The sequence below is a fragment of the Solenopsis invicta genome, chromosome 8, assembly GCF_016802725.1.
Source record: "Solenopsis invicta isolate M01_SB chromosome 8, UNIL_Sinv_3.0, whole genome shotgun sequence".
In the NCBI taxonomy this organism is placed as follows: domain Eukaryota; kingdom Metazoa; phylum Arthropoda; class Insecta; order Hymenoptera; family Formicidae; genus Solenopsis; species Solenopsis invicta.
The window spans coordinates 19561979-19584302 of NC_052671.1; the positions used below are offsets into that span (position 1 = coordinate 19561979).

Below are 22324 nucleotides of genomic sequence, written 5' to 3' on the forward strand. Positions count from 1 at the left end.
AAGACTCAAGAGAAGATTCACAAATGGAGAAGAGAACAGAGAGAGAAGGGAATAGAAATAAAAATAGGGACAGAAAGAGTAAAGATAGGAGATAGATGGAGAAACTGGGAAGAGATAGAGGAGGAAAGAGAGAGAGAGAGAAGGAAGAAGAGCAGAAGAGGAAAAAGAGAGGGAAAGGGAAAGGAAGAAAGTGGAAGACGGAGAAGATAAGAGACGGGAGGATTTCAACTAAGCCAGGAAGAGGAAGGGGAAGAAAAAGGAAGGAGGAGAATGAAGAGAGGAGACTGACCTTTTGGAATATAGCAGGTATCTGGAGACAAGATGTAGAGTTTTGGAAATTTATAGAAGAAATGAATTATGTATGCTTAATGGAAACATGGTTGGAGGAGAAAGGATGGAAAAGAATTAAGAAGAGACTACCAACGACACATTCATGGGATTGCAGCTTTGCGATTAGAGAGAAGAGGGGTAGAGCAAAAGGAAGTTTTATTGTAGGAGTAAGTAAAGAGTGGGGAAAAGAGCACCTAAAAGTAAAATGGTTAGAAGAAGAAAGGTTGTTAGTAACAAAAATCAAGAACAAAGAAGATAAACGATGTTTTATAATAATAGGGATATACGCAACCAGAAACTGGGATACAACAAGCAACATAATAGAGAGGATAGTGGAAGAAAACAAAGGAGAATATATAATAATAGGAGACTTTAATGCAAGAACTGGTACGGAAGGAAGAAATGATGAAGAAGGATGGGGAGTAGTACGCAAAAGCAAAGACAAAGTAGTTAACAATAGAGGGAGGGAATTCATAGATTTAGTAGGGGAAATAGGGGGAAACATTATGAATGGAACAATGAAAGGGGATAAAGAAAGGGAATTCACATATGTAGGAGAGAGGGGTAGCTCAGTAATAGACTACGTAGTAATAAGCGAATATTGTAGAAAAATTATAAACGATTTTAAAATCGTAGGCCGATCGGACTCGGATCATATGCCCCTGGTCTTGGAGATGAAGAGGAACACAGGAAGAAAGAAGAAGAAGAAAACAAGAGAGAAGAAAGATGCAGATGTAGATGGAAAGAAAAGGATATAAAGGAATATAAGGAAAGGACAAATGAGACGGAACCGAAAGAAGAGAAAATAGAGGAGGTAACAATAGAAGAAAAATAGAAGGCGCTAAAGGAGTTGGTTCTCGAAGCTATGACAAAAATAAAGGTAAAAGGAGGAAAGAAAAAGAGATTAGGATACAAGGAATGGTTGGACAAAAGTTGCACAAGGAGGAAAAAGATAGCCCACAGAGTTTACAGAGGTTGGAGAGCGGGAAAACTAAACAGAGAGAGATTTGTACAGGAAAGAAAAAAGTATAGAGAACACATGGAAGAAAAGAAGAGAAGGTGGAAAGCGAAAGAAAAAGAACTGAGGAAGTTGAAGAATAAGGCGGAAGTATGGAAAGTAATAAATAAGAGGAAAAGGAAATTAGATAGGAAATGAGATAAGTAAAGAAGCTTGGACAGAACATTTTAGAAAACTAATAGAAGGGGAAGAAGAGGTGCCAGAAGAGGAAAAGAAAAGAAGAGGAGCAGAAGAGAAGAAACAAGCAAAAAAACAAGAAGTAAAGGAAACGGACAAAGAAGAGCTGAAAAAGGCAGAAATAATTACGGTAATAAATAGATTGAAGAAAGGAAAAGCAGCAGGTATTGATGGGATTCCGATGGAAGCTTGGAAATACGGAGGATCAAAAGTAAGGAAAAGATTTGTGAATTTAGTAAAGGAAATCTGAAAGGAGAAAGAGATTCCGGAAGACTGGAAGAAAAGTGTAATTGTGACAATTCATAAGAAAGGGGACACGGAGAAGGCAGAAAATTATAGAGGAGTAGCGCTGTTATGTACGGCCTACAAGGTATATGCAGAAGTTATAAGGAGAAGATTGAAAAAGAAAGTAGAGGAGAGAGAGCTAATACCGGAGAGTCAAGCAGGCTTTAAGAAAGGAAGAAAGACAGTAGACAACATATTCATACTGAGCCATGTTGTCCAAAGAGAGAGAGAGAAAGAGAGGAAGATGGAAATAAAAGAAAGGTGTTCGCCTTCTTCGTGGACCTAAGAGCAACAACGTAAACAGAGAAAAGCTTTGGGAACTGATGGAGGAGTGGAACATAAACGGAAACATAATAGACAGGTTGAAGAAAATATACAAAAAAACAATGGCAACAATCAGGACGGAAGATGGACTAACAGAGGAGATTAAAACAAGAAAAAGAGTAAGACAGGGGTGTGTTCTGAGTCCGATACGATTCAACATGTATATCGCGGATATTGATAAGTATTTAGATGTAAGGAGGGTAGGGGGAGGGGGTAAAGATAGGGAAAAAAAGAATTTGGTCCTTGGCATATACAGACGACTTGATTTTACTAGCAAAGAATAAAGAAGCCATGGTGAATATGATGGGAATGCTAAGAAGATTTCTAAAAGACAGAAAACTAGATTTAAATGTAGAAAAATCGAAAGTTATGGTTTTCAATAGTGGAGGGAGAGAGAAGAAAAGAAAATAGACATGAGAAGGAAAGGAAATAGAAGAAGTACAAAAATTTAAGTATCTAGGTTTCACGTTTAACAAAAGAGGGGATTATGCGAGTCACATAAAAGAGCTAAAGAGAAAGAGAAAGATGGCGGCGAATATAGTATGGGGTATAGGCGAAAGGATGTACAAAAACGATTTTTCGAGGCGATGGATTTTATTTAGATACTTGGTAGAAAGCGTGATGGTATACGGAGTAGAGATATGAGGATGGGAAGAAAGGAAAGAGTTAGAAAAGATACTTTTGGATTATATGAGATGGATGTTCAAACTAGATTTTTGTACACCAAGATATTTAATAACGAAAGAATTAGGTTTAAGAAAGTTAAAAGTAGAATTAGAGAGCAAAAAAATACGAAGAAAAGATTGAGGAAATGGAGAAAGAGAGATGAGTACAGATATGCTGGAGAGAAAAAAGAAAGGACGGATGGAAAGAATTATATGGTAAAGAAAGAGAAAAGTATTATAATAGAAATGGCTGGGGAGTAATAGCGATTGATAACATACCAAAGTCGGAGAGAAATCTAATAGAGGAGCTAAGAGAAAGAGAAAGGGATGTACAAGCGCAAGAAGAAGAAAGCAGAATAAAAGAAGCGAGGTATAATAAAAGACACAAGAAGTTCGGAAAAGAAAATGTCCCAGGATACATAGAAAAAGGAATAGTAAGAGGAAGTAAAAGAGGGGAAGGAATAAGGGCTTTAATTAGATTAAAATGCGGAAACATGGAAAATGATAATAAATACTGGTTGGAGGAGAAAAATAGGATTTGTATATTTTGTAAGGAGGGGAAAGACAATATGAAGCATTTTACAGGCAAATGTAAGGTAATAGGTGATTGTTTTGTAGAATTAGGAGAGAATGTAAGAGATAGAATAAGAAAATTAGAAAATGAGGAGTTAAACGAAAAGAAAAAAGAGTTATTAAATTTTAGAAAGAAAAAGAGAAGCTTAAGTGTAAAGAGGAAGAGAAAAGGAAAAGGAGAAATAAAATTTTCAAATAACAAAGAAAAGTAAGAAAAAGAAGAAAAATTAGAAATAATAGAAATTGGAGTAGGGTTTGCATTTTAGAAAAATTTCACACGAGTAGTCATATAAGCTCTCTGTATAATTGTATAGTGTATATTGTAAAGGGAGTACTAACACGTTGTATTAGAAGGGGAGGGTATCAGAAGATATTTTATTTATTTAAGTATTCGTACTGTATCATAGTGTAACATCTGTATTATATTGTATATTGTATATTTGTTAGTTTGTAGTAGGGTAGGATACAAGGCCAAGGGCGTAATGTATATAATGCATATAAAGAAAAAGATAAAGAAATAGGAAAAGACCATCTAATAATAGTTTAGTAATGGTTTTAGTATTAGTTTATAGAATAAGTAGACTTTACAAGCAAAGTACAAACGGAAACGTCAGTACAAAGAAAGATCTCACATAGCTATTTATATTTTAGATTTAAGTAGGAGAAGGTAAGACAAGGGAAGAAAAGAAAGAGTTAAACAGAGAAAGGAGGAAAAGAGAAAGGAATTTCGGAGAGCGTAGGGAGGGGGGGGGAGGAAGGAACTCGCACGCATGCATGCATAGTATGAAAAGATGTGTGAGATAAGGTCTTTTGTAAACCAAGTCCCTCTTCCTGGCTGTATGTAGTTAAAGAAAATAAACATTCATTCATTCATTCATTCATTCATTCATTCATTCATTCATTATAATATGTTGTAATAAATCATAAAATAATGTATACTTATTAAATTTACAACAAATTTTTATAAAAACAGCTGATTTACCCATTTTGTTACAAGCTTTTGTCGCATTAAATAAACATATTGCTAACGGTATTAATTTCCTAATCAGTCTTTATCTACTTCCTATGACATATCTTTTAAACATATATTTCAAACATAAAGCGCGTTTTTAAATGGTAAGTTTAAAAGTGGACCTTATATAGTACTGGGCCTTATTCGGCTCAAGTATCTTATTTGTCACTCCAAAGACCAAAATCCATTCTATCTACCGTTCTTTAGATTTTTTCCAATAATTTAAAATCTAATTTTACACATTTTGAATTTTTTAACAATGTAATGTACATAGATAATCTCATCTTCCTATCCTTTCTGAAAAAAAGCATGTAAAGAATATATCAAATGTATCAAAATTATTGTTGTTGCTTTTCCGTGATGCCGATTGGTTCTCTCGTTGCGCTAACTTCGTGAGCGGCTGTCATCGCGGAGATCACGTATTTTAACTATGTGTATTGAGAAGTTAATAGTGTAACATTCAATTTATAATTTGTATGAAATTATGTAATATTAGAAGCTTTGTAGTGCGCGCCTGTTTTGTCTAGTATATATAAAATCTACATTGCATATACATCAAATAAATATTGAATTAACATAGAATATTTCTGATTATGAATTCTGATTTATTCTATGAACATTAGACGTTTCTATAACGTCTTTTTAATATTAAATCTACTTGAAATGTTAATTCAATATTCGCAATTTTGTAATTCAACATTTCTAAAATGTTAATTCAACGTTACTGTATAGGTGTTTTATTATGACTTCATACCTGCTTTAAATAAGATTTGAAATCATATCCAGTCGAAATTCTCTACTGGCTGTACAAATTACATGAGAATTTTTCTTGAAGAATATCCACATTTCTTGAAACATTTCTAAAAAAACATAGTTACTTATAGCACATCATTGTAATAAGACTCTCTTTTATCATAAAAATTTATTTAAGTGCTCACATGTTATCAGAGAAGATGTAGTTTGTAGAATCTCTTCAATCATCGTATTTTGGGCTGTTTCGTATGATTAATGAAATCAATAATCATTTATTTACTACTAGTAGCAATAGTAGTGATATTTATCGATTTCATTCTGTTTTACGCAAGATGTTAATTGAGAGAGATAGATGTCCCGCAAATGCACTTCCTCTATCAGTGATACATTGCTCACTTCCCACACAGGATTGATGTACAATTCTTTGGGCCTAGCAAACTTACGGATTCGATTTCGACTTCGAATTGTGCATTACTATAAGACATTGGCCGTGTTGCCTTTCGCAAGAAAGCAGGCATTATTGCAGAAATGATTCCACGTCCACAATTAAATATCAGTAAGCATTAAAGACTCGCATATCAAATGCGACAAATAAAAAAAGGATGTAAACTGCAAATTTTCGGAATCATTCCCACCATAGTAAAAGCATAGGAAAATGTCTGATATAAATATATAATCACTATTTGGAACATAGATATTAACAATAGACATTTAGCGATCGAAGTGCCCATCTATATAAATAAAATGCAATCTCTACAATACAGCGTTAACAGTCGTTTATGTTCCTGGAATTTTCGTAAATTTTTGGAACTATCAAAATCTGCTATCATATTTACAAGCTCTCCTTGGTTTAATCTATTAAGTATATCAGGTTTACCAACTACGAATTGTTAAAAATAGTAAAAAAACGCGTTTTCCGAATATTTTTGGAAAATAAGAGTAAAAAAACAAAACAAATAGTTGTGCGAAAAAAAGAGTAAATGTTTATTAACTCTTTCTAGCAATAATTCTTTTAAATTAAAATTTTAAAAATAAAATCAAACTGAAAAATCACAATATTAACTTTATCTGAAATATCTCGCTAGGAAAGTAAATATTTATTTAGTCTTGTTGATCGCTCTTGTTTCTATAATTCCACTATGGCAAGACCAGGGATGGCACGCAAAACAGAACTCGCGGTTCAAATGTGTGAAAAACGATTAGTTTTGCTTCAGAGAACAAAATTCAGGAGCAGAGCTATATTCAAATTTTGAATATAGAAACAAAACTAAAAGCAAATGTTATACATTTAGTTTCGCGACTAGTGCAAAACAAAAATAAAATTAAAGTTTTGTACTAAGAATCAAAATTATATTAATAAGTATTTTGTTTTCGCATCTAGTATGAAATTAAATGCATCAGCAAAACATAGTTTTGTCACCAGATCAACAAGGTAAGAGAAAAAAAATAACAAGTATCATTATAACTCATTTGTGTGTATGCGTCCTTAATAATGTGTGAGAAGTTGCGCAATTGAGCAGTTGTTTTTGCGTACGTAAATTGTTTCATGTTCAAATTTTTTTCTCAATTCTTCTCGACATTTATGACAGGTTATGTTAAGCTACAATGTCTAAAGTAACAGGAAGACGTCCTTTAGATTTTATTCGAAAATATTTTGAATTTAATTCAAATACGGATTACTCCATGTGCAATGTCTTGGTAAAAGATCCAAAGACAGGAAAAGAGAAACAATGCGGAAAGTTGTTGAAGGTAAGTATTTATCCAGTTTGAAATATAGGGAATTTAGACTATTAACATTTATATTAATATTTAAATAATATATGCAAAAATAATAAATGGACCGTTCTGGATTATAGTAATTCTGGATTATAGAAATATTGTATCTTCAACTCTGTCTCAAATTTAGAGATTTACTTTTTCTTAATAGGGACAACATTCGGGAAAATTAAAAAAGCATATTATCAGGATGCATCCTGAAAGTGTTGCATGTATAAATATTACTGCTGAAAGAATTCGAAGAGCCCAGATGAAAAGAAAAATAAATAGTGAGTACTGTAATCCCCCGCACACACATGCACATTAAAAATAGTATGTGTTATTGTTATCTGCGCAAATTATATTTTATATCGTAAGAAGAAAAGTTACACTTTTTTTCAAAATAGATTTTTTCATTCCCATACAGCACCAAAATTTTTCAAAGATGTAAAATAATTCAACTAAAAAAATAAAAGGTTTCAAAATACATCTGTAACGTTTCGCAGATGTTTCTGGAATGGCAAAATGTCCGTGATTTTTGCAATAAAACCTGGCAAAAATATTATTGAAAAAGTATTGAAATCTTTTTGAAATGTTCTTGATCGCATTCTTCTAAATATAATAGATTTAAACATTATTTTATATTATCTTCTGAATATAATAAATTTAAATATTATTTTACAAGGATTTTAAATTTGGACTACTTCAAAATAATGTTTTATTGTTATTCAGATTATAAGTATTAAAAAGTTATAATGAAAATTATGTATAAAATATAATTAATGTTTTCATTCTATGTTTTTATTTACTATTTGCAATCTAATTAATATAATAAATATATGATTTTTGAAACATTTAATAAAAAGAATGAATAGTATATATATAATACAATATTTTATTTGCGTAACATTCATGTATTCTGATTACTCACGTACATGAGCACGGGCACACACGCAGACATAAACTTAATAATAATGAAGATATGTGATTATATATAAATGTACAAAACAAACTGTACAAGTTTTTCAAACCACCAAACCAACCAAACAAAATGAGACTAAAAATAGCAATTTTCAAATAGTGCTACAGCAAAATCTGTCCATTTTTTTATGTTTTTACTTATAATAACTTTTGATCAGCATTTCAGAATCTATAAAATATCACAATACAACTTAAATATTACACGATTTTTACAACTTTTCTGTTACAATATTTTATACAGGATGACCCATTTTAACTTAGGCAGCCAAATAACTCGAAAAATAAGCACACAAAAAAATATTTAGAATCAAAATTTCGTCATTTCGAGGGAGACGTACAATGACGTTAAAATCAGCCCCCCCCCCTACTCCTCCCCCTGGGCGATGAGAGGGGGCAAGTTTGAAATCTTAAATGGAAACCCCTATTTTTTATTGCATATTCGGAATCTTTGGCTAAAAATACATACAATTTGTCTGAAACATTTTTCTCGATTCATGATAGATGGCACTGTAATCGACAAAATTCAATTTCTTCGATTTCTTTTACTGAGAACCCATGCTTACGATTCTGCAATAAATTAACAATAAAAATACCACGTTTTCATTGTTCATACTCGATTTTCTTCATACTCGAAATTAGTCTTAAAACAAACTTCTCATTATTTTTTATTACTCATTAATTACTTTCTCAAAAAACTGCTTTTAGCGTAACCCGGGTGCCACCACACGACCTTGCCTTCACTGGCTGGGTTACCACACGTTCAAGCACCCCGAATTGTGAGAGGCGAGGGGACTCACGTTAATCAAGCACCCCGAATTGTGAGAGGCGAGGGGACTCACGTTAATCAAGCACCCCGAAGGGAACAGAAAACTGCTACGTCCACGTCGTTGTTCCTGGGTTACGCTAAAAGCAGATTCTTGAGAAGTAATTAATGAGTAATAAAAAATAATAAGAAGTTTGTTTTAAGACTAATTTCGAGTATTAACAATGAAAACGTAGTACTTTTATTGTTAATTTATTGCAGAATCGTAAGCATGGGTTCTCAGTAAAAGAAATCGAAGAAATTGAATTTTGTCGATTACAGTGCCATCTATCATGAATCGAGAAAAATGTTTCAGACAAATTGTATGTGTTTTTAGCCAAAGATTTCGAATATGCAATAAAAAATAAGGGTTTCTATTTAAGATTTCAAACTTGTCCCCCCTCACCGCCCAGGGGGAGGGGTGGAGGGGGCTGATTTTAACGTCATTGTACGTCCCCCTCGAAATGACAAAATTTTGATTCTAAACATTTTTTCGTAGTGTGTTTATTTTTCGAGTTATTTGGCTGCCTAAGTTAAAATGGGTCACCCTGTATATTTTATAGAATCCTTTCAAAAATGTTGCACATAAAAAGTAAAAGGTTGAAACATTTCTAGAAGCTCTTTGCAACAATCAGTTCTGTATGGGTTATTTTTTTATTACGTGATAATGATTTACGTAGTTTAAAAGATTTGTGCTTCTCTTAGTAGAAATAAAAAGTGTTTATATTCTTATGCAATAGGTGAATCAAGTAATGCTGAAACTGATAATGAGATTCTTTCTCATGAAGATGTGATAGATTCCTTTGCTTCGAGTTCATCTTTATCTCTTTCACAAACGTCTCAGTCTACAGAACAACATCAAGACATTTCTCGAAAAAAACGCATTCGTGCATCGAAGATAAGCATTACAATGACTGATAGAACTCTTCGTGCAGCATGTGTTGTATTAACGACAACCAACGGTCGTCCATTTACTTTGTTGGAAGATTCAGGAATAAAAATGATTTTAGATCCAATTATTATTGCTCTAAAAGAACAAGCTCTTTTCACATTAAATAGAAAAATTGTACGTTCCTGGGTGATAGAAGAGGCTGCACAATTGAGATACAAGATCCAAAAGGAAGTAACAGGAAAAATGATATGCTTAAAATTTGACACAGCTATTCGATTGGATCGTTCAGTTATTGGTATTAATATTCAGTTTTGTCAAGAAAACAAATTAATTCTTCGATGCTTATGTGTGAAACAACTGCATAAACGCTATACTGCTAAAAATTTAAAGAATAAAATCCTTCAAGTCTTATTATCATATGGCATATTACCAAAACAAATTTATGCAATCACTACTGATAATGCTATGAATGTCGTAAAAACTGTCACTTTTTTAGGAAAAGAAGTAATGAATCATACTCGCAATTGTAAGAGCAAAAATAATGAGGATGATCCTGACTCAAGCGATCATGAGGATAATTGTACTGATAACGATTGCGCAAAATTCGTTTATATCGACACTGACAGTGAGATAAACGCAGAAAATATATTGAATATTAATAAAAAAAATAATTCTACACCCGATATTAAATATTTTCAGTGGCCTCAACAAGTAGAGGATGTAAAAAACAGCTTGACAGAAGATGGTATTATGAGAACGAGATGTGCTGCACATACGTTGCAACTTGCAGTTTGGGATGCGCTTCGATCTCCGCAAATTGTCACATTGATTGATAAAATTCGCACTATGTGCAGAGCTTAGATCACCAATTGCTAGTGAATATTTACGCGCCTTAAACTTGACGAAACCTTCGCTTGACAATGAAACTCGATGGCACTCAACTGAAGACATGATACTCAGTCTTCTTCGTCTCAAGGATGTGTGCTACGAAGCTATGAAGCATTGTAAGAAAAAAATTCATTTATCTAATGCAGAATGGGAAACTGCTACCAAAATTTCAGATGCACTGCTTCCTGCTAAGATAGCTACGAAACAATTACAATCTGAGCAACTCACTGTAAGAGATTTTCTTGCAACTTGATTGAGATATAAACTAGATACTGCATCCAAGACAAGTAATCTAGCACAAGACATTGCAGCAGCTATGGAAAAACGTGAAAAGCGTTTATTAGATTCAGATGCCATTGTGGCTGCTATCTATATGGATCCAAGATATCAAGTGCTTCTAGACGAAGAGCATCAGCGAAAAGCACAAAATCATTTGTTATTACTGTGGTACCAAATGCAAGATGTTAAAAATGTTCCTGAATCATTTAACTGTAGCGAACCTAAACATGATGTGGACAATAAAACGGATGCAATTGACATAGATGATGACCCACTAGAGAAGCTCCTCAAACAACAAGAAAAGAATAAGAATCATCTCACACAACTTCAGCGTTCCAAACATATTTCAATCGAATGATTGCTTCGCGATTTTGCTGGTAGCCCTCGATTAAAACTGAATGAAAATGTATTACAATATTGGGAAGCAAGACGCGACAGCCCCTAGCTTAGAGAATTAGCATTTGTCATTACCAATGACACAAGTTAGTGTAGAACAAGTGTTCTCGAACCTAAAATATATTCTTTCCGTTTTAAGAGGTAACCTAGATTCACATGTGACGGATGATATTTTAGTTTTGAGATGTAACAATTTATTCGTGCGACGGGAGTAAGCTAGTTTAATTAATGTAATATTTAATGTAAATGTTAAACCTTTCCTTTCTCTCTCTTTTTCTATCCGGGAAAAAATTTTATAAATTATTTATACATATATATATATATATATATATATATATATATATATATACATATATATTATATATAAAATGTCTATAAACAATTATATATAATTAATACAATTTTATAATTAATATAATTATATATATGAACATATTGAATATAAAATTATATACAAAAAATTTTTCCCAGGTGATTTTTATGAGAACTTGAGTTACACTCGTAGCATTGTATATTTTTCATAAACTGTCATTAGAGTATACTTAGTATGGTTTTGATGTTATTGTTCTACTAGTGATAATACTTATAGTTATGCTTGAAATGTCGTGTCCAAATTTCTCAATAAAATTGCAGGAACGCAATTATAGTTTACGCTAAAAACTTCGCGGATTAATAAATAATTGTTAATATATGTTAAATAAATAAATTTAATAAACTTTTTAATATCTATGTTAAACTGAAAAACTACAATTACTGATATAATAACAGCGACCAGAACGTATTCTGGAGTGTTTTCTAGCTTAATGACTGTTTTCGTTTTTTGATATAGAATATAAACTATATATACGTTTCGGTGTTGGACATATATATACAGGGTAGTCAAAAAGTATCGGACCCCCCCCCAATATTTCCGTTCCCTTGCATTTTACAAGAAAATGTTTCAGACAAAAGTTGTAGGGTTTAAAAAGATCTATTTACTGATCTTATCAGTTTGACCTTGGATAGCGTCGCCAAGGTCAGATCGAAATTACATTAACTTTTTTAAATGGAACACCTAACTTTTTATTGCATATTCTTGTAGCTTATCTCGAGACCTTTCCAAAACACTACAAGAAAGTTTATTTTCGTTGAGTACTTTCCGAGTTGTGAGGCTTGAAAGCTACAGTGTACTGTAGTGTGGGTCCAGCCAGTTAAGGCAAGAGTGGCGTGTGGGTCCGGCCAGTTAAGGCAAGAGTGGCGTGTGGGTCCGGCCAGTTAAGGCAAGTGTGGCGTGTGTCCGGCCAGTTAAGGCAAGTGTGGCGTGTGTCCGGCCAGTTAAGGCAAGAGTGGCCTTAACTGGCTGGACCCACACTACAGTACACTGTAGCTTTCAAGCCTCACAACTCGGAAAGTACTCAACGAAAATAAACTTTCTTGTAGTGTTTTGGAAAGGTCTCGAGATAAGCTACAAGAATATGCAATAAAAAGTTAGGTGTTCCATTTAAAAAAGTTAATGTAATTTCGATCTGACCTTGGCGACGCTATCCAAGGTCAAACTGATAAGATCAGTAAATAGATCTTTTTAAACCCTACAACTTTTGTCTGAAACATTTTCTTGTAAAATGCAAGGGAACGGAAATATTGGGGGGGTCCGATACTTTTTGACTACCCTGTATATATATACGTACGGTTTTTAGTTGTGTGCGTTGTCTCTTTACTACAATTTGCTGAAGCAAATCGACAACTTCCAACAAATTTATAATCAAATCATCTTATTTTTACAAGTTTTTACAGGTTTATATTATAAATAAGTTAAATCTAGTTTTTGCTATATAATTCTTATTGTCTAAATAAAAGATAGGTATGCAATTTTGGGTTTATATTATTAGGATTTTAACTATGGCCGCCTCTATAAGAATATTCCACGTCTATGTTTATACTACACTTTCAAATATGAGTGTGTAGCATGAACATAGACGTGGGATATCTTTATTGAGACGGCCATAGTTAAGATCCCAATAGACTATAAGTATAGACTATAGACAAATGAGTTACACACATAACGTGTGCTTCTTTTTTTCTCCTATTTGTCTCGTAACAAAATTATGTTTTGTTGCTGACGTATTTAGTTTCATAATAAATGCAAAAACAAAATACTTATTAATATAATTTTAATTCTTAATATAAAACTTTAATTATTTATTTTTGTTTCGCACCGGTCGCAAAACTAAATGTGTAGCATTTACTTTTAATTTTGTTTCTAAGTCGAAACTTTTCTCAAGTTTTGTTTTGCATGCCATCCCTGGGCAAGACTTAAAAAATTTCTATCGAATAATAGCAGTAATGACACATAAATATTTGAAAAAAAAAGCACACGTATTGAATATGCGCTGATACGCACGCAATTTTGAATGGCTAGACCATCTTGTCTCCATGTGTACTTCAAATAAAATAAATATATATTTAAAGTTTAGGGAAAGTGAGATAGAAAGTTATAGTGTAGTCCAGTGTGATAACAAAAACAGGCCTATTAAAACATCTTTGAAACAAGCAAGTTTAAAAAAAATGTCTTAATGACATCTTCAAAGTTGGTAACACATAGAAAATAGTGAACAGTAAAACATAAACAACAAATAAATCGACGAATTATAATCAATAGAGTGTTTACTCAAATTTTATAAAAGAATTTCCTCAGAATTGTATTCAAAATTCCTATTAGGTTTAGAGAATATTTTAATATAAATTTAAAAAAATGATAAAAATAGAGATGTACAAATCAAGCATTTGCAAAGTAAAATCAAACCTTTTAACAAATTCAAAATCAAACATATATCAAAATACAGTACATTCAATTAAATTTTATCAAATCTGAAATTTTTAAGTCAAACTGACAAATCGAATCTGTTCAATTCAATACGAACCAAATATAAATCAAATTTTCGCGGTTTTATATTATAACGTATTCAATCATGATAAAATATTTCCAATAACGTTGCAGATGTTCTATTTAATAAACAATAAAAATTATTGCAAAAATTTTAAAAAATAATTATAAGAAATGATATGCTAAATGACAATTTTGTAATAGGTAGATAATACGTGAGCAAGTATTGTGTTGATAAATTCATATAAATAAACACTTTTTATAAGTTAGTAAGTATATTAGTTAGTATATACAAACGGAATTTTTTTTTATTTTTGATGTAAGGTATCTATGAATGATTTCAAGTTGTATGTATATCTACATTTCAAACAATTATGCACAATAATTGGTACACGCTGATATGTAAAATTGGTCGCGCGGAAAATATAAATAAAGAAAAAAGCAAAGAAAATAGATTGATTCAAAATCGAATCATTAATGATCCCAAATTTGGAACTATCCGAATTTTAATTTTCTACATTTGAATTCTAGAAATAAATTTGAATTAAATCCACTGTTTTGATTCATTTCAAATTCAAGTTACTTGCATATTTCTAAATAAAAAAAAATTTTGTCCACAAAAAAGAAAAACAGAATTTAAATTTAAAAGTAACATTTCAAAAATTTCCTTGAGTTCAATAAAATTCCTTGATTTTTAAGGATAAAAATAAACTTTCCTGAAAATGTCTAATTTTCCCTGTTTTTCTCATTGTAGTCCATTTCCACCAATGTAGATTAACTTTGACCTCAGTTTAACTTACTCTTTATTTTTTTTCAATTCTTAGAACTAGAAAGAAAGATAAAGAGTGACTTAAACTGAGATCAAAATTGGTGAAAATAGACATAAGTCAAGCAGACTTGATTAGTTATTAGCAGAATTTATTTCCCTGTCATTTATGTCTTATTACTACTTATGCTTTTCTATGTGCCATTAGCCTAAGACGTCTTATGCTCCGCCTTGGACATACGTGCTGTTTGAGTTATTGTGCATTGTTATTTGAGGAGGGACCAGCAATATCATCATTATTGTTATCATCACCATCACCATTATCATCAACATAATCATCATCATCATCATCATCCACATGACGATTACATTTTTGTCCAACCTTTTTTTTATGTACATTAGCATACAATTTATCTGATGACATGAGAGAAAAATAATCCTCATTAATTTTCATGCTTAAAACGGTTTCTCCTCTCGTTTCCAATGCCGATTGTAATACACAAATCGCGTTTACAGCGGCCGATGACAGTTTATTTCGTTTCTTCGTTTTAACATTCGATAGAAAAGAGTATATCCTTTCCGGATCAGCATTCGAGTTTGGTATCGATCTAATGGAATTCAAAAGAGTTGTAAGATGTGGATATTTAATTTCATTATTTGGATATCGACTTTGTAAAATTTGCTTCCACATATCGTCAAAATTTAATTGTAGTAGATTCTTCTTCTCCGTTATAGTGAAATCTACATTCAATGCAAACCATTCCCTCTTTAAACCGATTTTGTCGAAACCGCCAATGGTCGTGGCGATGAAAGCGATATCATTATACGATACTTTTCTATCTGTATTTAACAAGGCTATTTGCGGTAGCAAAACTTTTAACTTCATTAAAAATATATCGTCAACCGGTAGTTTTCTACAAATCTCCTCGGCCGCTGTCACGTAGAATTGCAGACAGTTCTTCTGAACGATTGGAACCATGTTTGTGTATCCTTCAACCATCAATTGACAGAGGTATTCCTCGCATTCTTTTCCTAAAGTAATGTCGTCAAGTGCTTTATAATTCTCAACCTTGCGAAATGCTACATTAGGTAAATCATTTAAGAGTTCAGGCTTTAAAAACTTTTTACAAATTTCAGTCAGAAAATCTAATGATTTTAGTTGTAGCAAGTGAATTCTCGTTTCCACAACATTGAAAAAGGTGTTAAATTCATTGAAAAAATGCAATATGTATTTTAAAAACAACAAGTATGCTTTTATGTCTACGTTCTGCATGATGTACAATAAATTTTCACCATTCTTTGTCTTTTCAATCATGATTATCTCTTCTAAAATATGCTTTATATTGTCCCAAAATTCGAGAAGTTTTTCGACACATGTATAGTGAGAAAGCCACCGTGTCTCGGATAATTTTAAAATCGCATGATTTTTTTCCCGAAAACATTCGCAAAAGTCACGAAAAGTGGCTGATCGCTTGTGACCTGACTTAACATTCGACTTAATATAATTGGCAACTTTCTTCAAAAAGTCCTCGCAGACCTGAGGTATTTTGGCGCACGCGGCATGCGCGATTAATGCAACAGATTGACACGGGCATGATAATATCAGTACATTTTCACATAATTCTTTCAATCTTTTCTTAAATTGTTTCCCAGTGACGATAGAAGCATTATCGTCGCGCAACAAAGAAACAGTATTTGACAAAGGTATTTGGAGCTTCAATATCTCGTGCTTAAATTCATTAAATAATTTTTCCGCGGTACATTCCGTTATGTCAATGTCAATTAGTTTCATTAATTGTGAATGTACTTCGAAGGTCTCGGGATCAACATATCGAACAAAAAAATGAAACAGCCTCCTATTATCATTTGAAATATCCGCCGTCTCGTCGATAAAAATAGAAAATCTTGGATTTTTATTTTGATTAATGTTTTTTATGAGACGATCCGTTTCAATTGGGCACAGAACATTTGTAATGATGTTCGTACATTTCGTTCGACCCAAGCTCATGCATTTCAATACATTGGGTTCTTTCCCCACGTCTTTAAAGAAATCGAGCAATTCCTTTGCCGTTTCATGTGGAATATTTTTATCAGCGATTAGAGCAGCGTAACGGATTTCCGCCGACTTTTTTCGCTCTTCAAATTTTAGATACGTTTCATCAATTGGTACATCTAATTCTTTATTCGAATCATTTGGTACATATTTTTCACAATTTTCTTTATGTATTTTGGATTCTCCGTGACGATGGATTTGTGACAAACCTCCGGAAATAGCTTTGTCACAATATGTACAATAAAACATGGTTGGATTATGCTGTACTTCACGCAGCCACAGCCTGAATTCTTCAATCTCCAACCATTGTTGTCTAAATGCTTTCTTACGAAATGGCTTCTTTTTACAATTTTCATTATCTCTCTCTGATGGATCCTTCCCAACATTTTCTTTATGATGCGCAGATTCTGCGTGTCTTGAGATATGCGACAACGAGCTACAGGAAAAATTTTTGTTGCATATGACACAGTGAAAAAGGGTGTTGTCATGGGTCACTCTGCGTATCCAGGTTTTAAAACGATTGTCATTAAGCCAAGCTTCAAGAAAGCCTCGCTTACTTTTTCTCTTTAGTTCATCACCCGTTTCCATACTAAACTAGACATATAAGAATATGAAATGATTGTGATAAATAGAATTAACAAAGAAAATTGAAATTAATAGAAACGTGAAATATCTGAATATTAAGGCCGCTGCAACAAACTGCACTAGAACCTCCTATTTCGTTTTCGCCAAATTTCAAATGTATATCTATTTCATTTTACGTACAAGTGTATACTTGTTTGGTTATGAAAAATAAATCTATTTCAAGATATGCAAATAGTATCTTGCACAGTTCGAGACTACCCCGTGTGTTTACGTCAGCCGGCTAGTTACAAGTAATCGCACAACTTGCATATGATTTTTACATCAACTGACCTTTGCAGAAATGAAGATTTCTCAATTGACTAAAAGCACAATTTTCTTCTTTTTATCATACCTTTATCTTGGATGACCGACCTTACATAATTAAAGCTTCGTAACAGTCAAATTATGGCGGAGTCTTTAGGGTTAAGGAAGCACGTTTGATGCCTCGCAGAATACGCAAAGTTTCTGTCAGAAAATCTTCAAAGGCGCAAAAATACAACTCAAGAAACACACTTGCAAGTCACAGGATCGTAAGACATTTGAATAATGTGCATCCATCCATAACCGTTAGATTTTGAGACACGAGATCTCCATGTGATGCAAAAGTCTATCATGATATATCGTATTTACCATGATGTAAGGGTGCCGTCACATGGGGCGTAACTACCTCAGTGAACAGCCGGGCAACTTCAACGTATCGAACTTTAATTAATTGCATTCGTTTGGTGGTCGTTTGGTGGTCGTTTGGTGGTCTTTGGTAGTCTAGTCCGATCGTTTGGTGGTTAGTCGTTTTCCTGTAAAATAAAAAAGTAATTTTCGGTGTGAAGTTAGCCGGACAATTTTTATTTTTCAACCGATTTAATTCAAACAGGGCTCATTCGACGCGGAATCGTTTGGTGGTCACGAATATCGCGATGAAAACGTTTGGTGGTCAATCGTTTTCCCGGAAAATAGAAAAAACCGTACGCTCACGCCATGGGTTGCATGAAAACGTGACCTAAGCTGTGTAATTTGGTGGATAAATATTATTTTTCAACCGATTTAACTCAAACGGGGCTCATTCGACGCGGAATCGTTTGGTGGTCAACTGTTTTGTTGAAAAATATATGTACACCCAAGGACTTTGATTCTGTCCATGGGGAAATTTTCCAAACTGAGAAGTTAACACTTTCTACATACTCGCAGTTCATGATTAATGAAACAACTAGAGCTTATTGGTTGTTACGTTAATCATGAACTGTAAGTATGTAGAAAGATAGCTACTTTTCAGTTTGAAAAATTTCCCCATGGACAGAATCAAAGTCCTTGGGTGTACACCCAAGCATGATGTAAGAAGAAAGGTGAAACAAGTAACCAGATGCGCAGTAGACCATACTCTAGACCAATCAGAACTGGGTCCAAATTTTGAGATTCAATATGGCTACGGCTGCGGTACTGGGACGTATGCATACTTGTATTTATACGTGAATCTGAGACAATTGGTGAATCGAAGAAATTCAAAGCTACTTAAAAAAAGAAGAACGTGAAGGTAAGGTTGAGACTTTGTACATTAATGAAAATTGTGATTTCAAATTTTTTAAACTTGGATTAGAAGAAATTTGGAAAGTTATAAGAATGAGCTTATGTGTATGGCTAAATTGTTATATTTCATGTTTATAACAACAGTGTTTATTGCAACAGTGATTTGTGTTAAAGATAATAAATTTCAAGTATTTTTACATTTATATATATATATTTTTTTAACAACTTCTACATTTTAAGTACGTGTGACTACATATGATTGTTCGTATTTAAATTGCGCGGATATATTTGGACCCAAATTTCATTGGCGCATCACATTGAGCCACGCCTCTTACCGCGCATCGAGCCGCCGACGATGCGCGTTGTTTCACCTTGTTTTTTACATCATGCACCCAAGGACTTTGATTCTGTCAATGGGGAAATTTTTCAAACTGAGAAGTCGCTATCTTTCTACATACTTACAGTTCATGATTAACGTAACGACCAATAAGCTCTAGTCGTTTTATTAATCATGAACTGCGAGTATGTAGAAAGTCGTGACTTCTCAGTTTGGAAAATTTCCCCATGGACAGAATCAAAGTCCTTGGGTGTACAAAACCCATATGTCCACTTTTTTGTTCATAAACGATTTGAACAAAAAAGTGGGCATATGGGTTTTGTACATATATTTTTCAACAAAACAGTTGACCACCAAACGATTCCGCGTCGAATGAGCCCTGTTTGAATTAAATCGGTTGAAAAATAATATTTATCCACCAAATTACACAGCTTAGGTCACGTTTTCATGCAACCCATGGCGTGAGCGTGCAGTTTTTTCTATTTTCCGGAAAAACGATTGACCACCAAACGTTTTCATCGCGATATTCGTGACCACCAAACTATTCCGCGTCGAATGAGCCCTGTTTGAGTTAAATCGGTTAAAAAATAAAAATTGTCCGGCTAACTTCACACCGAAAATTACTTCTTTATTTTACAGGAAAACGACTAACCACCAAACGATCGGACTAGACTACCAAAGACCACCAAACGACCATCAAACGAATGCAATTAATTAAAGTTCGATACGTTGAAGTTGCCCGGCTAACTTCACTGAGATGGCGTAACTTGCGTAGCGTAATGCCTCGTGCCCACAGGACGCGGCAAGGCTTGCCGCGCGGCAGAAGTTGGCTGAGGAATATTTCGATAGCCAATCAACGTCTCGTTCGCCTGGATGTAATTTCCGCCTCGCGGCAAAAGTTGGATCGAGTTCAACTTCATGATTGGCTACCATGCCAACTTCCGCCGCGCGGCAAGCCTTGCCGCGTCCTGTGGGCACGAGGCATAATTTGCGTATTCTAGTAACTTACTAAAATATGTTACGCCATTTAAAAGCCTTCTTTCACATGAAGCGTATTTCGCGGATTTTCAAGAAATGCGTATCTAATAGCGTTTTTCATTGGGAAAACTAGTGCGCACTGAGTGTGCACTTGCCGCTGGCAATTGGACGTTTCTGTTTGCGCGATGACGGTGCCAACGGAAACGCCCAATTACCTGTAGCAAGTGCACATTCAGTGCGCACTAGTTTTCCCAATGAAAAACGCTATAAGGGTGCCGTCACATGGGACGTAACTTGCGTAAGCGTAACTTGCGCCGACCAATGATATCGTTTTACTGGAACATTAGCTTCCGCCTAGTTACTTTACGCTTTTTACGTTATTAACGTTACGTCGAATCCAATTTCCTGCGTAAGAAATGCTGTGTATACATGTATTGGTAACACATGTATTACTTAAATAAGCAGAACAAAATTGAAAGATAGATAATGATATCAGGGTAAATTAAGAAATAGTTTTATGTCAAATTTATTATTTATAATAGCTATTCTGTAATAACATTCTGTCATATCCAATCTTCTTGCGATATGTTGATACAAAATTTTAAGGTTATAGTTGTAAATTAATAGATAAGTCCGTATTGTTTGAATTTCTTGCATGTAAAATGCTTTCTTTTTCTTAAATGCCTAACATATATTTATTTTGTTTTAAATATATAAATTTTTGAAAATTACAAAGAACAGGAATATATGCCCGCACAGGTTAGATTTGCACATAGATGATTCACACATACTAGTGTGCAGAGTATCAGTTCCACATGAGACGTATTTTCCGAGACGCGTAAATTACAAAAACCAATTGCAAATTTGTTTAGCATTTCTGTTAGAGAGTACAAGAGAAACCCTAATCAGCAATTGGTTGCATTAGGGTGCCGTCACATGGGGCGTAACTTGCGTAGCGTAATTTGTGTATTCTAGTGGGTGCTTGCGATAACCCAACCGTTTGTTTTCTGTTCCTGAACTCCCTGAATTAGTGTGCACTTAAAATGAAATAGATATATATTTGAAAGCTAGTGAAAGCAAGATGGAACGTTCCAGTGCAGTCTAGTGCATGATGTAATAGCGTTTTTCATTGGGAAAACTAGTGCGCACTGAGTGTGCACTCGCCGCTGGCAATTAGACGTTTCGGTTCGCGCGATGACGGTGCCAACGGAAACACCCAATTACCTGCAGTAAGTGCACGTTCAGTGCGCACTAGTTTTCCCAATGAAAAACGCTATAAGAAACAAGGTGAAACAACGCGCATCGTCGGCGGCTCGATGCGCGGTAAGAGGCGTGGCTCGATGTGGTGAACCAATGAAATTTGAGTCCATATATATCCGCGCAATTTGAATACGAAACAATCATATGTAGTCACACGTACTTAAAATGTAGATATTGTTAAAAAAAATAAATATAAAAATGTCAAAATACTTGAAATTTATTATCTTTAACACAAATTACTGTTTCAATAAACATTGTTGTTATAAACATGAAATACAACAATTTAGCCATACACATAAGCTCATTCTTATAACTTTCCAAATTTCTTCTAATTCAAGTTTAAAAAATTTGAAATAACAATTATCACAATTTTCATTAATGTACAAAGTCTTAACTTTACCTTCACGTTCTTCCTTTTTTAAGTAGCTTTGAATTTCTCCGATTCACCGATTATTTCCGATTCATGTATAAATACAAGTATAAATACGCTCCAGTACCGAAGCCGTAGCTATATTGAATCTCAAAATTTGGACCCACTTCTGATTGGTCTAGAGTATGGTCTACTGCGCATCTGGTTACTTGTTTCACCTTTCTTCTTACATCATGATTAATGCTACGAATGCTCTGTAGCGTTTGAAGCGCTAAGTGGACCGCAGCCTATGTCTATTTTCCATTATTGGCGGTTTTATTTACTGTCGTAATTAAATTTAATTAAGAAGTAAAATATATTTATATTTAATAATAAAATACAGTTTCTAGACGAATCTTCTTTTAATTCTATATAAAGCAAAA

General features: G+C 33.5%; 1 protein-coding gene across 11 annotated transcripts in view; it reads right to left on the reverse strand.

Annotated features, from left to right (window-relative positions):
* Positions 1–18343, reverse strand: part of LOC120358543 — a 44541-nt gene extending 26198 nt beyond the window's left edge. For 5 of the 11 annotated variants that reach the window (XM_039453105.1, XM_039453099.1, XM_039453103.1 and 2 more), the window contains exons 1-2: positions 5323–9405; positions 5139–5244 (exon numbers count right to left, since the gene is read on the reverse strand). The gene's annotated coding sequence lies outside the window, so the exon portion shown is untranslated. Of the gene's footprint in view, positions 1–5138; positions 5245–5322; positions 9406–17727 lie in introns of those variants that run through there. The other 6 variants (XM_039453109.1, XM_039453108.1, XM_039453107.1 and 3 more) reach the window with 5 other exon arrangements.
* Between the last annotated feature and the right edge of the window lie 3981 nt (positions 18344–22324).